Source organism: Bombus pyrosoma, linkage group LG17 (genome assembly GCF_014825855.1).
Source record: "Bombus pyrosoma isolate SC7728 linkage group LG17, ASM1482585v1, whole genome shotgun sequence".
NCBI lineage: Eukaryota > Metazoa > Arthropoda > Insecta > Hymenoptera > Apidae > Bombus > Bombus pyrosoma.
The window spans coordinates 5,458,619-5,481,966 of NC_057786.1; the positions used below are offsets into that span (position 1 = coordinate 5,458,619).

At 34.1% G+C, this 23,348-nt stretch overlaps 1 protein-coding gene across 1 annotated transcript in view; it reads right to left on the bottom strand.

Moving 5' to 3' along the window:
- The window catches only part of LOC122576833 (lachesin-like), a 538,671-nt gene that overhangs the window by 356,269 nt on the left and 159,054 nt on the right, over positions 1-23,348 (bottom strand). The gene's annotated exons all lie outside the window — the stretch shown is intronic.

The following is a 23,348-nucleotide window of genomic DNA, read 5'->3' on the forward strand; positions in this document are numbered from 1 at the left end:
GGAGAAAGGGGAGGTAGTAATAATAGTTGATATGTAGAAAATTGTGCTAAAACAAGGATACGCGGAATACGTCAGGAATGAATTGAAATATCGGAAATATTTGGCCACAGATTGCGTAAGAGATTAATTGACGGTTGCCCTCTTTTTCCTTTCTCTTTTTTTATACCTCCTTCGTAAATGTTCCTTATCGTTTAGTACAATCAATCACATTTTTTCAATTGGATTTTATCGAACTTGTTGATTTCCATACATTTATCCACAATCGCTAGATTGGATCAGCCTTCTGTATGTTTACTCGTATTATTGACGCAGCGTGAGCAAATTAGTCGGGTGCTTTCTTCTAAGTCTTTCGGGGATCTCTGAGTAGCAGCTTTTCGTTAATGAGTTCGTATAATTCTTTATTCCGTTTAGGTGAATATTGGCATATGGTCTGTAATTTCCCCTGAAACTGTCGGTATTTTAAGTGTTTTTCGCGTGTCGCCGTATCTCACGAACTATGACGCGTTTAGAATTGATCTCAAAATGACAGATTGGAGAATTTCAATTCTTTTGACATTCGATTTGACAGACAATTTGTTGTTTCTGCTTAGTTTCGAACGTCTGGCTGCGAGTCAGTACATAGATTTTCTCGTAATTTTTATTTGCTTGGTTATTTACTTTTCCCTGAATATATTTTTTCCAGTTTAACTAATTACCTAGGTGAAGTTCGAGATATTTAACGGTGCTTGATCATGGGATTTTTGATTATGGAAGCTCACTCTGGGAGTTGGTCTTCTATTGAGAACGAGAATGATGTGCGAACATTTGTTCGAATGGAAATTATTTTAATTTCGTTGGACTCCGCCCAGCTTTGTATCTTGTAAGTAAATGATCTTGTAGATTTATTGTTGCAATGACGATTCCCCTTTGTTACGCCACGAGGCTTTCCATAAGCCGTTATTCCTAACCGTCGTTCGTGGCATCGCAGTATCGCGAGCGAACCGTCTCAAGCAGCCCGACAAATATACAATGTAGCGGCCAACATCAAACAGAGCGAGTACTAGAAACGTCGATTCGTTTCGTTATTTTAAACACACTCATAAGGTGACACGCGTGACCATGGCGTGATCAGTGGCGTGATCGGTGGCGTGACCCGAGCACGGTGGGGATCGCCTCCCATGAAACACAAAGGGCCCATCGAAGGGCAATCAGTATCGATTGAGGATCCAAACGGAATGCACTAAAAGTCTCCAACGAAACACAAGTCGTCTAATCTATCAAATACGAGACACATTGTAAAGTCGAGTCGAATCATTATATCAAACTAACTGCATCATCTTTCAAATGATTTGTGGCGCTTCGTTATACTGTTTTTTATATATATACTGTCAAATATATAATTTTTTTTAACCCTGTTAATTCAGTGTTAATCTCAATTAACCACCTCTGTCATCTTAACCGACACAGAGGAACGACTAATTCGCGGCGTCGATTTTCTGAATCGTAGGAAGAATTTACGCCTCTCGCTGACGCGCTTTCCTCGCGATCGCGTCTCTCCGCGAACGGTCGTAACACCTTAATCCTTCGATTCGCAGCTCCGTCAGGCCAGTATTGTTTGATTTCAATATTATTCGAGTTACAGAAGATGCAATTTAGAACGCTAATATACAACGAACAGATGAAAAACTACCATTTTTGAAATATAATTAATTTAGTTAACTAATGTTTATAAAAAGGCAGAATCATAGCACGATAAAAATGTGATTTTCTCGCTAATAACAAGGACGAATACGTATGTATATGATATGCCTATATAGCGTATGAAATACCTTGACGAAGTACATTTTTCATACTTAAAGAAACAGAATCGTTACTCTTACTTAACAAGACATTGCAATTTAATGTAGAACGTATATTCCACCTACTTGTACCAATTTAATCTTTATCCCTCGTCTGCTTTATGTCTACTGACGTGATCCGCATATTTAGTCGCTTAAGTTCACTTTCAGGTTTTTATGTTTTAAAAAATTCTCCAAAATTCTCAAACTCTTATAAGTTTCTAAAATATCATCCGATAGTTTTATTAGCTTAATTTCGTTAAACAAAGCAAGATTTAAACAACAGCATGGAGAAAATGAAAAATTACTTAAAATTTCTGGTCGGCAATGACCCACTATGCAGATGAAGGGTTAAGTGCTTTTTAAGTGCGTATTCGCTTTTAATACTAATATAAAAATAATAAAAGAGAAACGTTATTTATTCCTAAGCGAAAAATGTAGTAAGAGAATAATTTTCTCGCGGTTGAAAATTTGAAGTCCATTGATATTTTCTCTAGAACATTTTTATTATCACGACGTAGTATCTGAAGTTTTGACCGATTCAGTGATTTTTATTGTTAGATATATCTTGAATACGGATTAAGAAAAATACGGTGAAGGATGTACATGATGAAAATTAATTATGGCAGAGGAATCAATGAAGAAAAGTTATTTTACTAATTATTATACGAATGAATATTCAAAATGTCGCGCAACGACTACTAAACTATTTAATTAACACTAGCCTTACCAGGCCTAGCCAAATGACCGGTTTAAAGATCTAATTTAAAATTGTACATTTATCGTCATTTCTTTTGTTCGTCTAGCTTTACGTGAATTCTTATATTCTCCGATTAATTGATTTCTCAACTTTTAAAAGCAGTTATTTGACCGGGCCTGGTGAAATTAGTGTCAAAAGCCAGCCTGAAATTTTCTTCAATTTCTGATCTTCGGCTGATTTTCAGTATTTTGCCTTCGACTTTTCACCAGCAATTAGATTTGAGAAACGAAATGCGATGTAAGACCTGCCAACGTTTAGGCTATGTTGCTTCTAACTGCAACAGACTGTCGCAGCGTTAAATTCAACGATAAATTACGATCCAGATGAACGTATTGACCCAGATTCCTGTACCGAAGAAAGCGAGGATAACACAAATCAACCTTGTTCCGTGTCGTGTAAAAATTTTGGTCATCCTGTTCACATCAAAATTGCTCTCAACGCTTATTGTTAGTGTTAAAAAAGAGATGGCAAAAGAGAATTTGGAATATTAACGAAGAGCGAAACAAATAAATACGATTCGTTCGTGAAACAAGCGACTCAAAAATTAATTGTAGTCAAATTCCATCGAATAATAAGCTGGATAATTTCTTAAATAATCAATATCCTTTAACCGAAGCTGTGATTTAAGAAAAGATTGTAAAGAAACTTGATATTGAACAGTTTATAATATTTGCAGATACTTGAACAAAGTATAACGTATAATACGTTAGATTTACATAATTTAAAAATGATACAAATTAATATTAATTCGATTGTTTCAAACGATAGGAAACATGATTTGCAAGATATGCTGCGCAGTAGAAAATCGAGCGTATCTTGTTAAACTTAAAAATTACAAATTTGTTCGCGAAAATAGACGTAATGCTAAACAAGGCGGAGTAAAACTAACTAAAATAAAGTTCGCAATAGTTGGAATCAGAGTCGCCAAGGATACTAGTTTCTTTATTATTTCTTTATTATTTTACGCAACTGGTTCAGCAAAGACTGAATTTACCAATGAATTAGACGTACTTTTATAATTTATATATATCATTATAGATATTATTTCTATTATCATATATATTATATATCTTTTTAAATAATTGTTATTTTATTGCAGGAGATCTCGATTTCGAACATATAGAATTTGCCAATTTGCGTAACAATAATCGTAGAGTTCATTTGTATTTAATTCTGCTGTTCTCCTCGATTCTGTATGAACCGAAATGGATGTTATATTTCGAGATATTATTATAATATATGTAGTTTTTGTATTTTTTTATATTTGACTTTTTCTATCCGATTGAGTTTCTGTTCCTTTCGTGTATCCTATGATATTTAGCTTCTTATGAGTGAAACTGTTCGAAAGAAAAAGATATCTGAAGAGATACAAACGTGAAGAAATGGGGAGGATGGTAGAGTCAACGAACGAATGCATGACAACCAGAAACAGTTGAAACTTCAACTTCATAGATCCTATATCTCATCTTGTTTCAAAACCACATCATTCATAGATCTTGTTATTATTGATTCAAGAATTAATATTTTAGATTTAGTAGATAATAGCTTCGTTGGTATCTTTAGATAAAACAGTGCTCATCTGGCGCTGTGATGCAGGATTTCCACTAATGCAGGTAATAATATTCTCTTTGATAATGAATCTGTTGATTGTAACACGAGATATAATTTTGATAAATTCAATTCGGGAATTCTTTCGAGACTTTATCTATCGAAATAAAAACTGTTTACACCAAACAGGCGAAATTTATCTCTCGATGATATGTCTACATCAGAAAATCTGTCCTGGAATTGATAAAGTTGCTTCCAAGATTTTCAATAATACGAATCAAACAGATAGATACATTGCATCCTAAAAGTTAAAAAGTAATTGCCTTATATTATTACATAGATTTCAACGTTTAAATGCCATCCATGCTCATAATACTCATTCTGAAATTTAATTTTAGAACCGTTGAACCGTTCTGCTGAACTTTTCTCACATACGACAAATAATTTTCAAGATGTAAAGCGAAATGTAAAAGAAAGTAGTGTTTTCTTTGTATAATTTATATTTCGCTTATAAAGCATCGGAGGAAAATTGTCTCAATGCCGAATCGTATTATCCAAGAACATTTCTACTGTGAACCTATCTCTGAAAAAGTGTTAATTCGACTGTTTTAATAATACACGTATTTATATAATTCTATAATACACATTTATCCATGTTCAGTACCGACTGGTTGAAAAGCCATAAGAAGTCAAATAAGGAGTCATAAGAGAAATCAACTGAATAGATTTCAGTAAGAAAGGTAAGCAGGAGCGAATATAGATAACCATGCATAATTAACGATAACATATGGCGGTAAGTACAGTTGAGCCCCCCTTATCCGGACACCCATTATCCCAATACACTAATATCCGAACGTTCTATTATCTGCAATGCTCTATTATCCGAACATATTTCCCAGTAACAATGTATTTTTTCCTTCGTTCGATTAAGTGAACTTTGATTATAAGAATGTAGTATAAAACTGATAGCGTTCCAACTATCGAAACAAAATAGATATAATTAAAAGACTGGAAAGTGGTACAAGTGCAACAGAATTAGCAAAAGCATACGATGCTGGAAAAGCCACAATCACAAACGTTAGAAAACAAATAAACGATATAGAAAATGCACAAATGCTGACAACAATAGGAAATTCTTAAACATACTGATGTAAATGGTTCGACCGTGATAAACATGATAATAATGACGATTTTACGCAAATGGAAAAATTGTCATGGCGAAGCACTCGTGACATTCGAAAAAGAACATCGATGGTGTGAAGTACAAAAACAATGCAATGTGGTATCCATAAATATTTAAAGAAACTATCGATTAATCTTAATCTCTATTCGAACAGAGGAAATCTCATACAAGCAAAGTGATTGTTCTGTTAAGTCCGTGGAATTCGAAAATTCCATTATCCGAACAGTTTTGTCTTGCTATTAATTCGGACTAATTCGGACGAGGAAGGCTCTACCGTAATAATTATCGGTAAAAGGCGATGTCGGTGAAACGATTGTCGATGATTTAAAGACAACCCTGTGTGTGGCCGTTCTTTTGATTGATTACGCAATCTTATATAATCTTATAACTAAAAATTTCCCGTCTTGTTAATACAATATGGAACATGGTTAATAACAGAAGCTGTTTTGTGGCATCTAGGCCGAATAAGTCATCGAATTGAAAATTACAAATGGTTTACAACAGGGTATTGTTTAGTACAATTTTTGGTCATACGTTAAATTTATTTTCTTTTCTCTTTTGTTCTTTGCGCAGTCTTTCCACGCATTTGGTCAGATACGCGCAAACTCTGGCCAATACTTTCCCATTTTTTTTGGAGCCTTCTTTCAATTTTTTCAGCTTCTTACTTCTTAGGCCTCTAATCTTTTTTTAAGGGCTTGTTGGGATCTAATCAGTGAAAGCGAGGGCCAGACTTTCATCACATTTGACCTTGACTTTCATTGCTTTTTTCCCGCTACCTCCGAGTTTTCTTACTTCTTTTCTGTTGCCGTCTATCGATTGGCTGTTTCTTCCTGATCTATATTTTTTCTTATCTTATCCATCCTTTAAAGAACTTTAAAGACCTGGACTTTCAGCTCCGTCGGTATTCTTTAATTCGACTTATCTATCTGCATGTAAGTAGACATATATTTGTCTTGTTTAATTCACAGGTAGATGTAGAAACGACTGCGTTAAATTTCAGATAAATAAAGATACGTTATTCCTGAAAAGAAACAATTACTGATAACTTATAATTTAATATTAATATTATTAAATATTATAATTTATAATTTATAATAATGAATTTATAATACATGTACACCCCATAAACATGTCCATAAATCACCGGATAATTATTCTTTTTGAGAAAAATTATTAGTAGAACAATATAACACAAATACAATTTTCCGGCATGATCTAATTGTTTAATTTTGTGACATACAGCTACTTCACAATAATATTCGAATGCGCAATTAACTATGTACTAGTATAATTTGAATGAACATTCACGAATGGATTGCATGCATATGTATCTATTTGAGAAATTGTGGGACGAACTATAACAGATGGAAGAATAAGGCAAAAATGTCCAAAGTGGGAAAAACAGTAATGACGCTGTTGAAAGTTGAAGTTGAAAGGCAATTGCAGTGGGTACATTAACAAAAATATCGAAAATGTCACCATTTCAAGCGGTGATATTCACACGTGGAGATTAGAAAAGTACATTGGATATTTTGTTAAGATTTTTTATATGCAATTTGAGCTTCATAATGCAGACTCTTTCGTAGTAGAAAGACCATCTGCACCCAAATCTTATTAAGTGACCGGTGACTTATGGACAAGAGCGTACATGAAATATTTTATGTTTTCTGTACTATTATAATTTATTGGTATCCAAATACATAGGTACAATTTATACATTTTTCGAACATTGCCTATCGCGCGCAGACGCAACGATTGTAGCATTTAAATAATTGTTATAGAGATGTAAAGTTCATAGAGCACTGGAATGTACTTTTTATTCTTTCAAGCGAAAGTGGCGAAGTTTCGGTAAATCTAATTTCTTAAATACCTTTGACTTGTAATTAATAATAAATATTAATAATAAAAATATGTAAGTAACAATAAATTTTACAAAAATTACATTCGTTTTAGTACAAGAATCGATTTTACAGCTACTTGAGATTCTACCATTTATGGCGTACGGGTGTTTTGCGTTCGTCGGTGACTATCGTCCCTACATGAATAATCTTACAAAAGCACTCGAAGTATCGAGCGTACAAATGAAACTCAAGGTTTTTGTTTTAAACACCGTAAGTGTCATGCTTCTACGATAAAAGATATCATAATGAATCTTGTTTGGTGCGTCTTGCAGCAGGCAGCTTATTCGCTATTTACTAGTTAGCATAAACAGAATTTTGTAATATAGTTAATTAATGGAAGGTGTTTCGTATTTCAATCTATTAATTACATACTAGGTGTAAGGTAGGAAAAGTGGGAAAAATAAACAGAAGAAACGGAATCTCTTTTAATCCGCAAGGAAGACAATGAAAATTGGATTTCTATCTATTCCGATCGACAAAACTCGCCTTATCCGGTCTGCACTTCAAGTTAGTGGCTGACGACTCGATCTTGTCTAAGGACACAGCGTTTTCTCATCTTGCCATAACTTGCACTATTTTCTCCAAAATAGACTTTTCAGCTTTACTGAAAAATTTGGACTATTCGTTTGTACATCTCATAATGAAAATATTCTTTATGATTTATGGGTACCACCTGTTCGCTAAAGCTGATGAGACACATATTACTGGTTTCATTGGTATAATTGTGAAAGTAATTATATAATAAATTCAATTGTTTTGATAATTCCTATTTAAATATTTGCTGACAGATGCAGAATTCTGTGCTGAAGCACTCTCTTATTGGATGTACTTTGTACAGTAAGAAGTTCGATCTTATGACCATTACGTCACCGGACGTAACATCACTCGATTTCTTTTTATCGGAGAACTTAAAGGACAGCGTGTGTTCTTGCGTTGTTACTAGCGTTCAAGACATCCAACGTTTTATTCTTTATCTCGTTATCTCGAGTACATATCTCCACTCTTGAACCTTTATATTTTGTTATCTCGGGGTATATCTCCCCATTCCTTCAACGTTTATGCCAACGTTGTATTCTGTAAAATTAAAAAATTACAGAAAGAGACATAACAAAAGAGTCACGTAACGCAAAGGAAAGAATGGAAAAGTGTTTGCACTACAATGAAAGATCGTTAGAACATTGGTTATAGCGTAAGTAACCCATAGCACTTCTTCATTCCTTTCGTTTTAATAATTAATTTAATAATTGATTAATTATTATCAAAACTAATTATAAAAAATTATTGTTAAAATTATTATATTATTTTACTGGATTATAATTATTAATTATAATCCAGTAAAATAATATAAAACAAAAAATGTCGTGCATCTACTCATAAAACGAAAGAAACTTTTGAAACAATCTAATAATTGCTGAGATGTTTAGGGCAGGACTTCCTAAACTATGGTAACATAATTATGGGACCGTGAAAATTTTTGCGATTGTCACACGTCAGTGAAACAAAAAATGTCAATCATCTGTCATTAAAGAATCAGAAAGAACTGAAAATTATGTTTGGTATCATACATGTCGCGTGAAGCTGTCAATGTGTTATAAACATTGGAAAAAGTAATAAAAATGACAATCACTGAATTCCAAGGAATTCCAGGAATGGAGTAGGTAAGATTAGACTAGTTAAGTGGTAGTGATATAAATAGGCGATTAAAATCTAATAACATTTTAAAAAAAGGAAAAATACTAAGCTACGCGAATAAGTATTTTATCAGTAAATTTGTTATATCTAATGTACGATTAATGTATTATGTAATATTAATGTACAATTTTGTAGAAAATATAGAAAGAAAATTCATATACGCTATCAAACATACGTGTGTGTACAACTCGAAAACTAAAACGGAGCCCATTATACGTATAAGAAGAAGTTGTTAAGAATGACGATCCTGACAACATATTTCTTGGTCATGGAAATAGGAAGCTAGCTTTTCCATAGGTCCACTATACTTGGTGATGTTTCGAGTTTTCGATCAAGCAACTTGTTTGTGATAACAATCTTTTACGCAAAAAGCCATATTGGAATGAAAATTACAATGAATGAGTATAGTGTCGAAAGACAAAGAAATGCGATATAACGCGTGGTACATGCTCGATATAGCTTAAATTGTTCCATGTTTACGAAGAAAGTTCTGACTGAGGTCGGTCTGATGGAATACGCGGATAGACGACATAGTGGAGATTCCAAGGAAGCAGCATCGTTCATCCAAGGCGGATGCTGCCATTGGAAACGAAAGAAGACGAAGACAATCTACCAGGAGAAGCTGAGAAGAACGATCGGCTCCACTGATTCGCCATCCGCGAAGCAAAGCGCTCAACGAATGTTGAACTTACGAGAACGAGTGATGCGGGGCGCGCTTGAAACGGCAGCAAACACCGTTCTCGATCCTCATGCCTTGAAACGCGATATAAGGAAGAACGAGGTTTACGACGAAAGGAATCTGTGGAAACGATCGACCTTCGATAGTCCTCGAACGAAAATAGTGTCGGGAATTAAGTGTCGTCAAATACACTCCGCGAAACTTTTCACGGTGATCAATTTTACGCGGTCGCATCTGATTTCCCTCAAACTTTTTTTATTCGTGCCTTTTATTTAGATTACTTTTCCGTCTATCTGTCCGAGTGGAATTTTGCAAGCGAAATTTCACTCGCTTGCCCATTCCGCTAGAAAACTGAAATTTGGAAATTGAAACATACGCTCACTCACCACGATAATACGATGCAATTCCAAAAAATTGACAATTTTTTCATGAAGATGGAAATGACTAGCTGAAAAGACCCTTTCATCCCGCAATGCGGTTTAATATAAATTGTTTATAAATTTTTGTTAATATAAAAAGTATCGTTGGATTTTTATCGAAAAATGTTCAAAAAGGAAGAAAATTATTTTCTTCGTCAAATAAGCGGTCAAATGTTCCGGCACAAAAAAATAGCACAGATATGATATCGTTTAATTCCGATGTACATGTTTGGAATTCCTGAAATATGCTTTCTAAATTGCTGAAATAATTTGTAGGGAAAGAAACAGTAAAATGCTGGCATAAAGTAAAAATGAACAAAATTGGGAACAAAAATGAAACGCTAGATTACAAAAATTGACAATTTTTTTGTGGAAAATGGAAGTGGGTAGCCGAAAAGATTTTTTTACCCTGCAATGGGGTTTAATGTATATTGTCGGATAACGGTTAAAGACTAAAAAGTGACAAGTAAAATATCCAAGTTAAAGAAATTAAAGAATGAAAATCTGGCGGGTTCATATTTGCTTAGTTGCACAGTTTTCAGAATTTTAACACCTTCGGAGGCTCTCCATCTGATTACATAAATCTCGAACTCGCGGTTTGAGTCAAATATCCTTCCATTTTTACCTTGTAATCATCAGAGTATTGCTTTTCGTGCCTTCATTAGAAATTTCTTCACCCAAAAGTTCATCCAAGAGAAGAGTTTTTTTACACGTTTTTAAGATCACCTCCAGATGGCGAGATAGAATTCTATAATTTTGTTTTGCCTATTCCCCGATCAATACAATGACGAATCTGGAGCGTTTCGTAAAATATCATTTAGACCAAAGTCATTTTGTTAGAAAAACGTTACGTTCTTACAAGGCACGTTCATCCTTGGAATACTAATGTAGTATTATAGAAGCGTAAGAAAAATTCTTCTGATGTATTATAATGTTCTCTCAGTACTAGCATCGCCTTTAGGTGCTCGTCTTCTCTTTTTAGCAATTTAGAGCTACTGAGAAATAATCTCTATGTAATTACTGATTTTTAATATACCATATCTTGTATTCATGATAATTAAACGTACTATGCGTTTACTATAATTTATGAAAAGTACTTCTTAGCTTAATGTATCTGTGCCTCTGAGCACAAAGGCATGGATTTTACGTTTAGATCATCTAATAAATCAAATTCTAACACGAAAGGAAATATTTGAATCTATACATTAATATATCGTGTAAGATTGATACTTATTGCATTTATTTAAATTTATTTAATTAATAACATTCTATAGCTGTCTTAAATTAATATAAGTGCAAAGTTGAAAACATTCAATGCATATCGATAAATTGAACTTTATATTTCAGTGGAATAACTTTTCTCGCCCTATTAAAATTATTAATTATTAGTATTTTTTATGAGCATAGCTTACATAAACTGTTTACAGAAATAAAAAGTGAGAAGCGATTCAAGTAATTCGCTAAAAGAGTTTCTGTCGCTAAAACTATCAAACGAAGCAACAAAAATAAAGAAAGGACTTAGAACTGGACGCTATTGCTTAACCTTGCTGCGATCATCAGGTTTTTGTCCTTACTCCTTTTTTTTTTCAACTTTACTGACTTTAACTTGCTTTGAAAGTATCGAACAACATTGTTACGAATATGCTTGTTTATGTTCTCTTGACGTTACACCTTTGACAAGAAACTATCGAAATATTTACATATAAAGTCTTTGGTTCCTTTTTGTCCAGAAATGTTAAGACACAAATTAACGATGGAAATCAATCATAAGAGTGAAATATTTCGAAACCTTGACTGATAGCAAAGTCGAATAGAAAGATAAATAAATATAAAATTACGCTATGATAGCTTTGTTCTTGTTGCTCTTGTTGAATGCTTATGGTCTATATTCCAAAATTTGGGGACGCGTTGATACAAAATTATATTACACGATGGAAATATTACCCGCGAATTTTTGTTGACAAAGAAAGGGATTAGATGCTAAAAGAAGGACTAGATGTTACATATGTAACTAAAAGAGAAAATAACAGTTCGCAAAAGTTTGTTTGCAAAAGACACTATCACCATATATGCACAATTTGTTATAAATAAATAACTTTAATAGAATGTACCGGATGTTTGGACTAACAGACGCTACAAGATATGTAACAACATATTACTACATTTCCTTTATTCTTTAGTGGGAAAATAACATTTAAAAACGAAATTTACACACGAGCCATTCAGAAGCCAAACTGGTCAACTTCACTTTTCGTAAATTTATCAATTTTATCGCTTGTTAACTACAAACAAATGGTTTATTTTCATAAATTTGTAAGAAATGGAATTCCGAATAATTAGTGACGAAAAAGAAACTTTATGAAACGAAAATTTACATGAAAAGTTAGTATTCGTTCTGAAATCTATCTTGGTGCCTTTCCAGATAGTACGACAAAACTACAAAATAGAAAAATATTTTCAATTGCGTAGGTAGCAGTAATTGCTGAAATACTGAAAACATGGCGAATATAATGGATTTTCTGATGAGAAATTAGAGAAAAAATTTAAAGAAAATTGCAGAAGTTTTATAAAAAATTGAGAGACGTTCCGACACAATATCGAAGCAAATTTACATATATTGCAATTAAAGCATTGAATGATGCTTTTCGAGCAACAAACAAATTGTTTCAGATAAACAATGTGAAGTCACGACATGAAGTGGAAAATCCTGGAAAGACCGTTGCTATGCATTGTAATGCAAATTATGCCACGTAAAAACTCCTATAGAACAAAATTACCGATATTTTGTCAACGTACGTGTAATATGTGAGTAATGTGTGCGTACATCATACATAATTTAACATACAGCTCATATAAATATATCTTGCATACTTGTTTCGGCTGCAAAAATACTCCCAGTCTATTTCGTTATTTCTTTTTCATTCGAATAAAACGATTTCCTTCATTTGCAAATATTCGTACATGTATTTTATACGTAATGACGAAAAGAAAAGACGGGAAAAAGGAAAGCACAGAATATTGGAACTTGAACTGGCGTTTAACAAAATTAGTTGTTGATTTTCGTATCACTACCGAGCAGTAGCGACGCGGCCATTTTAATTAACAATTTTTTCCTCTTGTTACGAGACAAACTTTCCAGATTGTAATTTCGCTTTTGATAATTAGTAAATTATCCAGTTGATATTTTCTTTTTTCTAAAGTTACGAACAAAAAGAACAGGCGTCAGTTGTATGTAAATTGTTATAAACTCGAGGAAAGAGCAAAAGAATCTATCGAGGCTGCACAACTGCAAATGAAAAATTATAGCCTTTTACCAATCCTAAACATAATAATAATAAAATCTATCACGTCTGATACGTTTGATAACCGATTTACCGTAGCCTACTTCAAGAAACTCAAGTATCCTGCCACTCTACCACAGGATGCGCCATAGGATAACGTAAGTGCTACACAGAGCTACAAATTTAGCTATCCACTACTGCAACATGGAGATACTTCAATATATCTGCTTGGACCGTTTAATATTCCAAAATCAACATAGAACTGTCAGATGTAATAAAAGCACAAACCATCCTCGTCGAATACAGAACTGCCTTCCGTCAACCCAATAATGAGGATACGGAAACAGCCTAACTATACTGACGTATCTAAAACAGAAGCAAACATCAGCGTTGCAGTGGTCATTCCTAAAACACCCTCAAACATATTTGAGGTATACAAGCCTGAACTGTTACAGAAGAACGGTATCAGAAAGCTGTTTATTTTAAGGACTGAAAAACTGCGATATCAGTCACGCGACAACAGCCATCTGACAACAGCCCTGTTGTAAGAAACATACTCGAATTCTACACAGATCTATACAACACCGGCCTACAGATTATTAGAAATATAGCAACTAGTTCGAACTACTGGTAGACACGTATCTAATTTTGCAACTTTCAATAGGCGACTCTTGTTTACTTTTGCGAGAAAAAATCATTTTTGAAAAAGATTGCAAATTCTCAACTTTGCTCGTTTTTGTGCTTTTACAACAGCAGCCATCGAATTGCTGTTGAGGTGGAGAAATTCTGTCTACCCTTCCGAATAAAACGATATGTATTGCTATTGCATTACAAACATTTAAACGTGTTTAAACAATGATCAAAGCGAAAATTGCACCTACAACGCGTCATTTTCTGCTCACAATTATCAGTTTATTTCAGAAACTAAAGGTCCAGTAGACAATTTAACTATAATACGCGATAGATCGGGCATTTTTGTTAAGAGAAGCATCAGGAAAAGTTAGAAAATCACGTTTTGATTTCAAGGAAAAAGCAAAACAGTTTGACAACACACTCGACGATGGCAGTGATGCACAATATTCGCGGATGTCTTGCTTGACGTTTGGCATAACGAAATCGCTAAATGCGCGCGGCTGTTACCTGTTTTGCCAAACTTTTTCGCCTTTACATACGTATTGCTAAACATGAGATACGTAATTTTATTCTCAGTTCTTTCCACAAGTCATATTTTCTCTTCCTATCTCATGTCAACTGTTCGAGAAGGATTATTTTCTTGTTCTATGTATAACGATGTTCTTCTTTATTCGACTACCACGAAAATATTACACGTTGTTCCTGTGTGGTGAGAAAGGAAAAAACGATGCCGTTTCTGGAGCAAAAAGGAAGCCAGAAATTATTGAATGCTATAACCAAACAAAATCGCGTATACTACTAATACTAAAACCAAATAAACACACTTATAACATTTTACATTACACACCTATCGTAAACGATCGTACAATCAAAATACCAATTTACTGTGAAAAAGATTGAACTCTTTGTAACATCAAACACTCATCAAAGATTTCATTCTTTGAGGATTCTTTTTAAGGATTTGTCTCAATAAGAAATACTGTACAATTTGGTGAGAATCTTTGATTTTTTAAAACTGTAATATATTTCAATTCCAAGTACTGTTAATTTTACTTTAGAACAAGATTCGAGCCGAACTATAAACACAAGTTTTATTGATAATAAATTCAAACAACCGAAAACTTCATTTTCTCTATTATGATTGTGAATCTCACTCGTGACTTTGAATGTGTTGTGGATTCTTATTTTGTAGATTTGATGGTTTTCTTCGAACATAAGTTCATCCAGGTGGCCTGGATTGGGATTAGGTTTAATTCTAAAATAAAATAAAAAATACTTATAATTGTCTGCGATACTTTTTAATACAAGATATAAGACTGTCTAAAGCTAAACTTGTTTGATTTATCACCGATTAATGTTTTGATTGTATATTTATTTTCTACGTCATATTACTGTAGTCGGGTAAAATGTTTTCGAGCGAAATGCGGTTGCGAATGGAAAAAGTTTAAGAAGCGCTGTTATTGGCTTTTAATAAACTCTATAACTCGCATTGAACTGATTTGTGTTATTTCAGTCAAGTGATAAATAATGACAAATGGTTTACATTTATTTGAAACGTTATTTCTCCGACTGCGAGTAGTACATTATTTTCAATAAATAATCTCTTGAAACGTTATTGTCGACTAATTTTTCTGACACTTCGCTCGATTTATTTTTCAAAGAAAAATCACAATAAAAACTATCATTTAATAATACAAGATAATTTAATGTTACGTTAATATTCGGACGCTAATATTCTCCATATGCTGAGTTGAAACTTATGTGAGAAACTTGTACAAATATTTAATTATTCGCGACTGTTAATAAAATGAATTTCTAATATTTCTATTCGTTATAATTTTCGTTATATTTATAATATTCATTATAATTCGTATTTGATGTACGTACTTGCGGTGAATTTCTTCTCGTTTAATGTACTTACATATATATATATATCAACAAATGACAAGATAAAATTTAATACGTTATACTAGCTTGTGAAATTCAAGTTCCAGAGAAACATTTCATATCCACTGACTTATCGCTAAAGTATACAATTAAAGTACGTTTGTATTGCCCTACATGTTCGTTCTGAATTGCCTTATACGCATATAATATATTAAGTAACATATATCGGTAGTGACGAACTATCTTTTACTTTACAACTTGTGGTAAATCCAAATAAACTCTAGTTTTTTTACTCGTACTTTGCTATCTTTTTCTGTTTTGCATGGAATCAAAACGTAAACAAATAACAAAACTCATTAAGAAACTTTTTGCAGTAGGGGAGGTTTCCTGCAGTATGTAAACATTCTTTTTTTATTACTATACTATGTCTAGTCTATTAATTGCAATTATCAGTCCCAGTTTTCGGTTATCGACCAGTGCAGACCAAATTGCTTTCATCTGTAAGTTTAATCTATTGACAACTGAAATTGAATTAGAAAATGTTCGCTTAATCTTTTCTCCAGCTTTGCCCACAGAAAAATGTCTGAAATTCCAAAGCAGGGAAAAGGAAAATGACTAATAAATGTAGCTTTAAAGTCACAATGTGTCTTGAATGTCTCTTCTTTAACATTAGTGGTCATTTAAACCGAATAATCTACTAATTAAGTAATTGGTCTGTATTGGAAAAGAATTTTTCGTTTTCTACAAATTACAACATTTTTATTCTTGCAAATAGTCAATGCTTATTACTGACCTTTAGAAAATTAATTTCTCTTTAAGCGATTCTTACTGTTAAAGTAGTCCCAACTGTCCTTTTTTATAGATGAACGACACATTGCTTTTTTATTGTCGTAAATATGGATGATTATTATTTAAAAGAAAAAAGATTACATCGTTCAAGTGGAAGCTTTACAGTCCATTATGTTCACATTCATAGTAAACGCATCGGTTTCTGTGAAATGGCACACTCCGTACAGGCCCGAACATCAGTTCAGTCGCCGAGGAAATTACACGCGTGAGTGACAAATAAAAAATTAGATTTGGCAATCATCCTAATAACGACTTAGCAAAAAGACTCTATACGGTGAACCTACCGAGAAGAGTGCACAAAAGGCACCCTAATGATCCTCTGCTACGATAATAAAACGACACTTTTACATTAACAAATCCACTACATTTAAAATTGTTTCACGTACAGATTCTCTCTAATGAGAAAACAGTCGCGTGTTATATTTAGAATTACCCGTTGAAAAGATTCGCCAAACGTCCTTGTTGGATAAATTGTCAAGCTCATTAGAGTAGAAAAAGAATTCCAAATATTCTTCTGTCCTGTACGTTTCGTAAGTGTATCGCATAAAACCGCATTACGTAGTTTGAATAACATAAACCGTTTAAAGGTATAACAATAGAGGCGTTGCTGCGTTAAAAACGTGTCGCATGGTACATTTCACTCTCTAAAAACCGCGAGGGCCGTATACGGTTTGAATGAAAATGTACTAAACGGGTCGCGGTTGTTTATCGGTGGCTAATGACGCGCTGTTTAGTTTGGGCCGGTGAAAACTGGCCTTTACTCATTTTCGGCACGCCACCATCTGCCTGTATACTCTCGGCCGTGTACACCCGTTTCTGTTTGTCACCACTAGACGGGAATTTTCGTGTCACTACACTCTTGCGGTCAATCGAAACGCTATTGAATTACTGCTCGTGTACTTTGATTGCTACGATTCAAACGCACCGTTAGTTAATTTTGTTCATACCAGATGTATATCGACGCCCCTTTAAAATATCAATCGCTCGTCCAAAGCAATTTTTATTATAGCGATTTGAAATTCTGTCAGAACCGTACAGAGCGAAGCAATAAAAATAATTTTCAGAGTATCGATTCAAGTTATGTTGATTTAACACGGTCCAAAAGAGAATCCAATTTTTTGCTCGCACGATTTAATTCGATGTAATACGGCTCAAGCGGCGCCATTTCACGAATATCCAGTGAACTCAACTTTACGTTAAAAGCTTCTTTTGCTACTTTTATATTATGTTTCAGGCGATGAAAGTGATTTCATTTTAATTTTATACGTACGCGCCTACATACATACGTCTGTCGCCAGAAACATTTTCTATTCTTAAATCAATGACGTATTATTTTGCTTTTAGAGAATAATCCAATTTAGACATATAATTATTATTTCAACTACACAAAGTAAAACATATGTTCAAAACGTATCAATGTGTCAGTTACAGATTTAATCGCAGATTTCGACGTGATACGATATGTTTCAAAGAATTTGTTATTTGTATCAGGTTCTTCATCCGAAACAAACCTTTTATTCTTATGTAATATACATTGTATTTGCGTTACACAACAACCTATCTCTCTCGCAAAATCACATACATTATCACACGTATCGTTTCAATATAAAATTCCAGTCTGATCTTATTTTCCAGTCTTATTTTCTAGCTCAAACTTGTAGTACTGCCATGCGTGGCTCAGAGAAATCACTGACCTCATATCGCAGTATCATCGTCGGCACATTTCCAATTTGGTTTGAGAGCGCTGCTTTAAGTAGGATTCCGCCAGGTTAGCAAAACCCCACATCTGTTGCTAGCCGTTGTCTCAAAACACACACCAAAGACCGATATAAAGAGCATCGCGTGACCGCCGGAAAGATCTCACTCATAAATCATGAAACACGTTACGAATGGAGAACGTCCGACCCCCAGCTGTACTTTTTCAATGCTTTGTAGCAGAAACAGCAACGCCTTTATTCGAAAACATGTATCTAAACAACGAAACATAGCCTGATAAACATCCGAAAGCTACCGTTTTCGAAAATCTTGAAGGGTTTCCCATGCGTACGATAAATTCCTCGATCCAACTCCATCACAGAATTTCCAGATTTTCAGAGTATACAAGGAGCAGAAGAATTACGTTGCTGCGTCGTGTTGCTTCGCGTTCCTTAACAGCTAATATAGCGAGATCGGGTTAAAGTTCCCTTTCGATCAACGTTAACGCTTCAGAATCCGCGAGACGGTCTAAATTCTGTTCGGCGTTTCTAGAAGCTGCTCCTAGTCCCCGGATTGCCAGTGCAGCAAAATACCGAGATAACACACAATCGCACTCATTTGTTCCTCCAACACGCTCTCTTGATTGCAATGTATATTTGTGTGTATATAAATGTACATGTACATGTATATAAATTCGAGCGTAATTGTCAAAGTCTAACGTTGAATCCTGCAATTCTGTACGATACGACTTTACGGCTCCGGTTGTCCCGACTTTTATCGGTCAAAGATACGAGCTCTTACTATTATTTCCTACGATTCCCCGATTTAGCATCAGCTTCGTTGCTGCGTCTCGATCCAGAAGAAATCTTTTGAACCCAGTGATTCCTCGATTTTGCGCCGGATTCGTCCACGAAAACTAAACTTCTCCTGCGACTCTCTGGTTTCTCCCCCAGCCCCAAATAACCTAGCTAGCAACCTGTACACCTTACATTCACCTCAAGGTTTGCAGAAAGCACGTCCAGATGACTGGACCACTACACAATAATGTAATTTTGCTAGCAACAAACTCAAACCCAGGCGCACTACAATGAAACGATATCTACGTACTTCGATCAAATCGATACAAAAATTTACCGAATGTTTGTACAAACAAATTGTAAGTTTATTATGGGATAAAGAAATGTTAACAGAAACTACACGATAAAAGCAAACGTAATACAAATCTTCATAATTCACCTGCAGTACGTTTTATATTATATTAACGTTGTTTCACATCTGCTGGAGATGAGTCCATGAATATTATGGGGTTACTAATGCTGCCTCTGTTCGTGTGTGCAAATTGCCTTAAAAGGGCAAGAGCATGCGTGACTTTCCACATTATGATTTTGGATCTTAGTCTCAATTTCTTATATTTTTTCTATTTTCATAATAAACAATAACACTCATGACGCTAATATATTTCTTAAGTACATAAAAAAAAAGTACGAACATATAAGCGCAAAACCTTTCAACTTTTTCTTTTTTTATCATCCAATATTATCCAAACATCAATTATCTGTAAACGAAAACAAACATTTTTTAAAACAAACATTGCTTTCTCCTAAGCAAACTATCGTAAAACATGAAAATTTACATGTCCACTCCATTTACAAAGGAAAGCATCTCCTTTTGCTCCGAAGAGCATCGAGGATAACAGTATTATCCCGTTTATTTTACGAAGCGGGCTAAAGAGTATAGCGAATCATTAAAAGTCTGAAACGGTCTTTTGAAGTTGCCTCCGATAGTTTTGCAGAAAATAATTTCTAACTTTTCATGCAGATCACGTTACACTACATTCTTGGTACCGTATAAATTAATAATTCTCTTTTAATATGCAATGTCATTTCTTTAAAGTTATATCTCACAGTAGTGTTTTATAACAAATTTAATTTATATCTATATGTATATCCAAACCTTAGTGCGAACTGCTCAGTTTACATTCTCATTTTGCGATAATATATACGTATAAATTAATAACTTGAACGAGTTAACGGTAATGTTTCGGCAACTTTACAATTCTGACATGAAGAAGCTGCGTACCGTAGGATTAAGAGGTACCGTTAATTAGTTGCGCGTATCCTCTATAAATACATTTGCGCCATCTCTTCTCCGGTTTCCTTCCATCTGTACATTTAATTTAATATCCATCTGGGGCACTATATCCATTCCTACCTTTTTATATGAAATTTTTAACACCTCGCCTTATCACTATTATTTATTATTATTATTCTCCTTTTACACCATATTCTCTGATTACTATGATAACCGAGAGTATCGTATCTGTTTCTAAATCTACGCCTCGCTTTTTCTCGAAGAATAAGAATTTTCAACATTCAAACAAGCAAGCGATTTAGTTCGATACAAAAGAAGAATTATATGGAAAACAATTAGTGACTTTAGTATAATATCCGGATTGCAAAGTGTTTGACTAAAATAACTTTTTTAAGGGGATTTTTGATATCGGCAAATTCGAAAATGAGAGACGTTCTTCGGCAAATAGATTTGGACGATACCTTCTCTAAAATTTGGTATTTTCAACCTATTGTATGGCTTACTCTGTACGCGTTTGAATCGCGAGTATTGGATTAGATTTGGATTATTTTCTACTTTGCTATCTAGTTACTTTGCTATCATCCAGAGAGTGATAACCAGCAAAATTGGCACTAGGAGCATTGGTATTGGGTGTGTCATCGCCTGTTTTGCCGCTTGCCATTCTGTATCATCACGATCTCATGCGGACTTTTACAGATCAGCTTTTACAGAACAGCAGAGATCATTAGCAGAACGTTTGACAGTCTATAGTTTCAGATATAAGTTTGTAGGTCTCAGGAATTCAGGATGGTTCAGTAGATTCAACAATTTGGTTATACCATTAGGCGGTTTGACGCTTTTTCTCTTGTGATCATAGCTTTTGCACTCCAGTATAATATAATAAACTTGATAGCTACTTTGTATTGTTCGCAGGTAGGAGACTCATGGTTGTTCAATAAATACGATTGACACGACAATGAAAATTGCCGAGTGGTCTGTTCGATTAATCGTGTTTAGAAAAATATCTTTCTCCATATTTTTCAGTATATCTTGTAGCTAGAATTTCATAAGATACTTTTTTAATGAAAGTATTTAAGTAACTTTCATATCATTGAATGCGACATAGTATATCATTTTATTATATTCCCTGATGTTAGCCGTTAGTTTCATTGCCTCATCTAGTTGTTCGTTTCCCTGAATATGAAATATAGGATGGTATCCGGCATACTTTTATATTTTTCCCTTCTATTAGCTACGACATCGCCACTTTGCAAAGCCAAGTACGACCTTATACGGCAAAATGTTCGCAAGGCGGAATTTTCAAACCGAGAAAATTTTCAGCTTCAACGACTTAAGATGCCCCCGAAGAAACACATTCAGATCAAAAGATTCGTAGCCCGGGTGATTTAGTTAATTAACACTAGAACTACCTCACCAGTCAAATTGACTGGTTTTACAATTTTATTTTAAAATTTCCACTTTATGTTATATTTTTTCCGCAGTGATCTAATGACTTTCGTAACGATAACTATTCAAACTCAAAATAATTTTGTATCAAGACTACTTATACCAATACCAATCAAAATGACTGGTACTCGTGAAAGTGTAAAAGGGTCCTGCAATCTGTTTATCCAACGCCAATTAACCAGTTTGCTCGTTTTCTACAACTTCCCACATGTTTTTTAGATTTTTACCGCGTATCATTCGATATGACGATATCAGTTGTCAGGAAATTTCGAGTCGATCGCTAGATCGCTAGATGCTAACACTAGAAATACCACAGCAATCAAAATGATTGGTTCTACAATTTTATAAACGTGCGAACCCTCGTTTAGGGATCATGGTTCCAGATGGATTTATAATACCAAAAATGTGCTACATAACATGGAATTGCTTCTGTAAGAAAGTAATAAATCAATAAATATAAAAATATTCTATTATTACGTATTTTTTAAAGAACAATTATTTTCACTGGTTTTGGTAGAAATGGCTTCGTGTTAACAATCGGTAGTTCTAGTGTTAATCAATTTATATATCCGTAAAGAAGCTGAAGAACAAAATTTCCGTAAATCGAATTTCTTGTTGGGTTGCAATCTTGCAACATGACGCAAACGAGTACAATGATCGCGCCATAAAATTCCAATCTATAAAATTATGTTGGTAATTTCTCAATCAAGAAAATTCCGTGGCCTATATAGTATGTGAAGGAGTTCGACCGAAAAATGAAAAGTTTTCTTTCTTCTCGGAAAGCAGCAACTCGACTCTCACGGAATTTCCAGGCTGCGAGAAACTTTTCCTAGATTCGAAATAATTGTCAGTGCTAAGCGCGTCGATTATTCGTGAACTATGCGAACAGGAGGGTCGATCAATGGCTTCCTGGGAGACCATTGTTTGGAGAAATATCCGATATATATCCATCGATTCTTCGAGCGCCTTTAGGAATCCATGATAGTTTTGGAGTTGGACGAACGCCCAAAGCGATCATCTACTTTACGTCGTGATATTAAACAAATAGCCATATGTAATACATTACATTGCATAAACGTACTATTTGTCAATGGCGCGGAGCTGCTTAATTCAGCATCGTTCATTAAAAATATTGAATTTACCATTCGCATGATTATTTATTAGCCCAAAAACAATACAAATGTTTCGCCCTATCTAATCTTGTTTAAAAATCATAGCCATTTTAGTATTTCAATAATCCGCAACTGCTTGCCTTCGCAAAAAGTGTTAACAATGACCACCGTCGATCTGTATGTAAGCTTCCGGTCGTATCAAAGAATTTCGCAATTTTTCAACAATCCCAGGTATTTGTTGAATCTGTTGGTGACCTTATTGTGTACGTGCACAAAGTACGTGCTTTAAACCTAGCAATGGATATCGAATGCAGAGTTGTTTTCAAGTGACACCAGAAATAAAAGTCGAATGGAT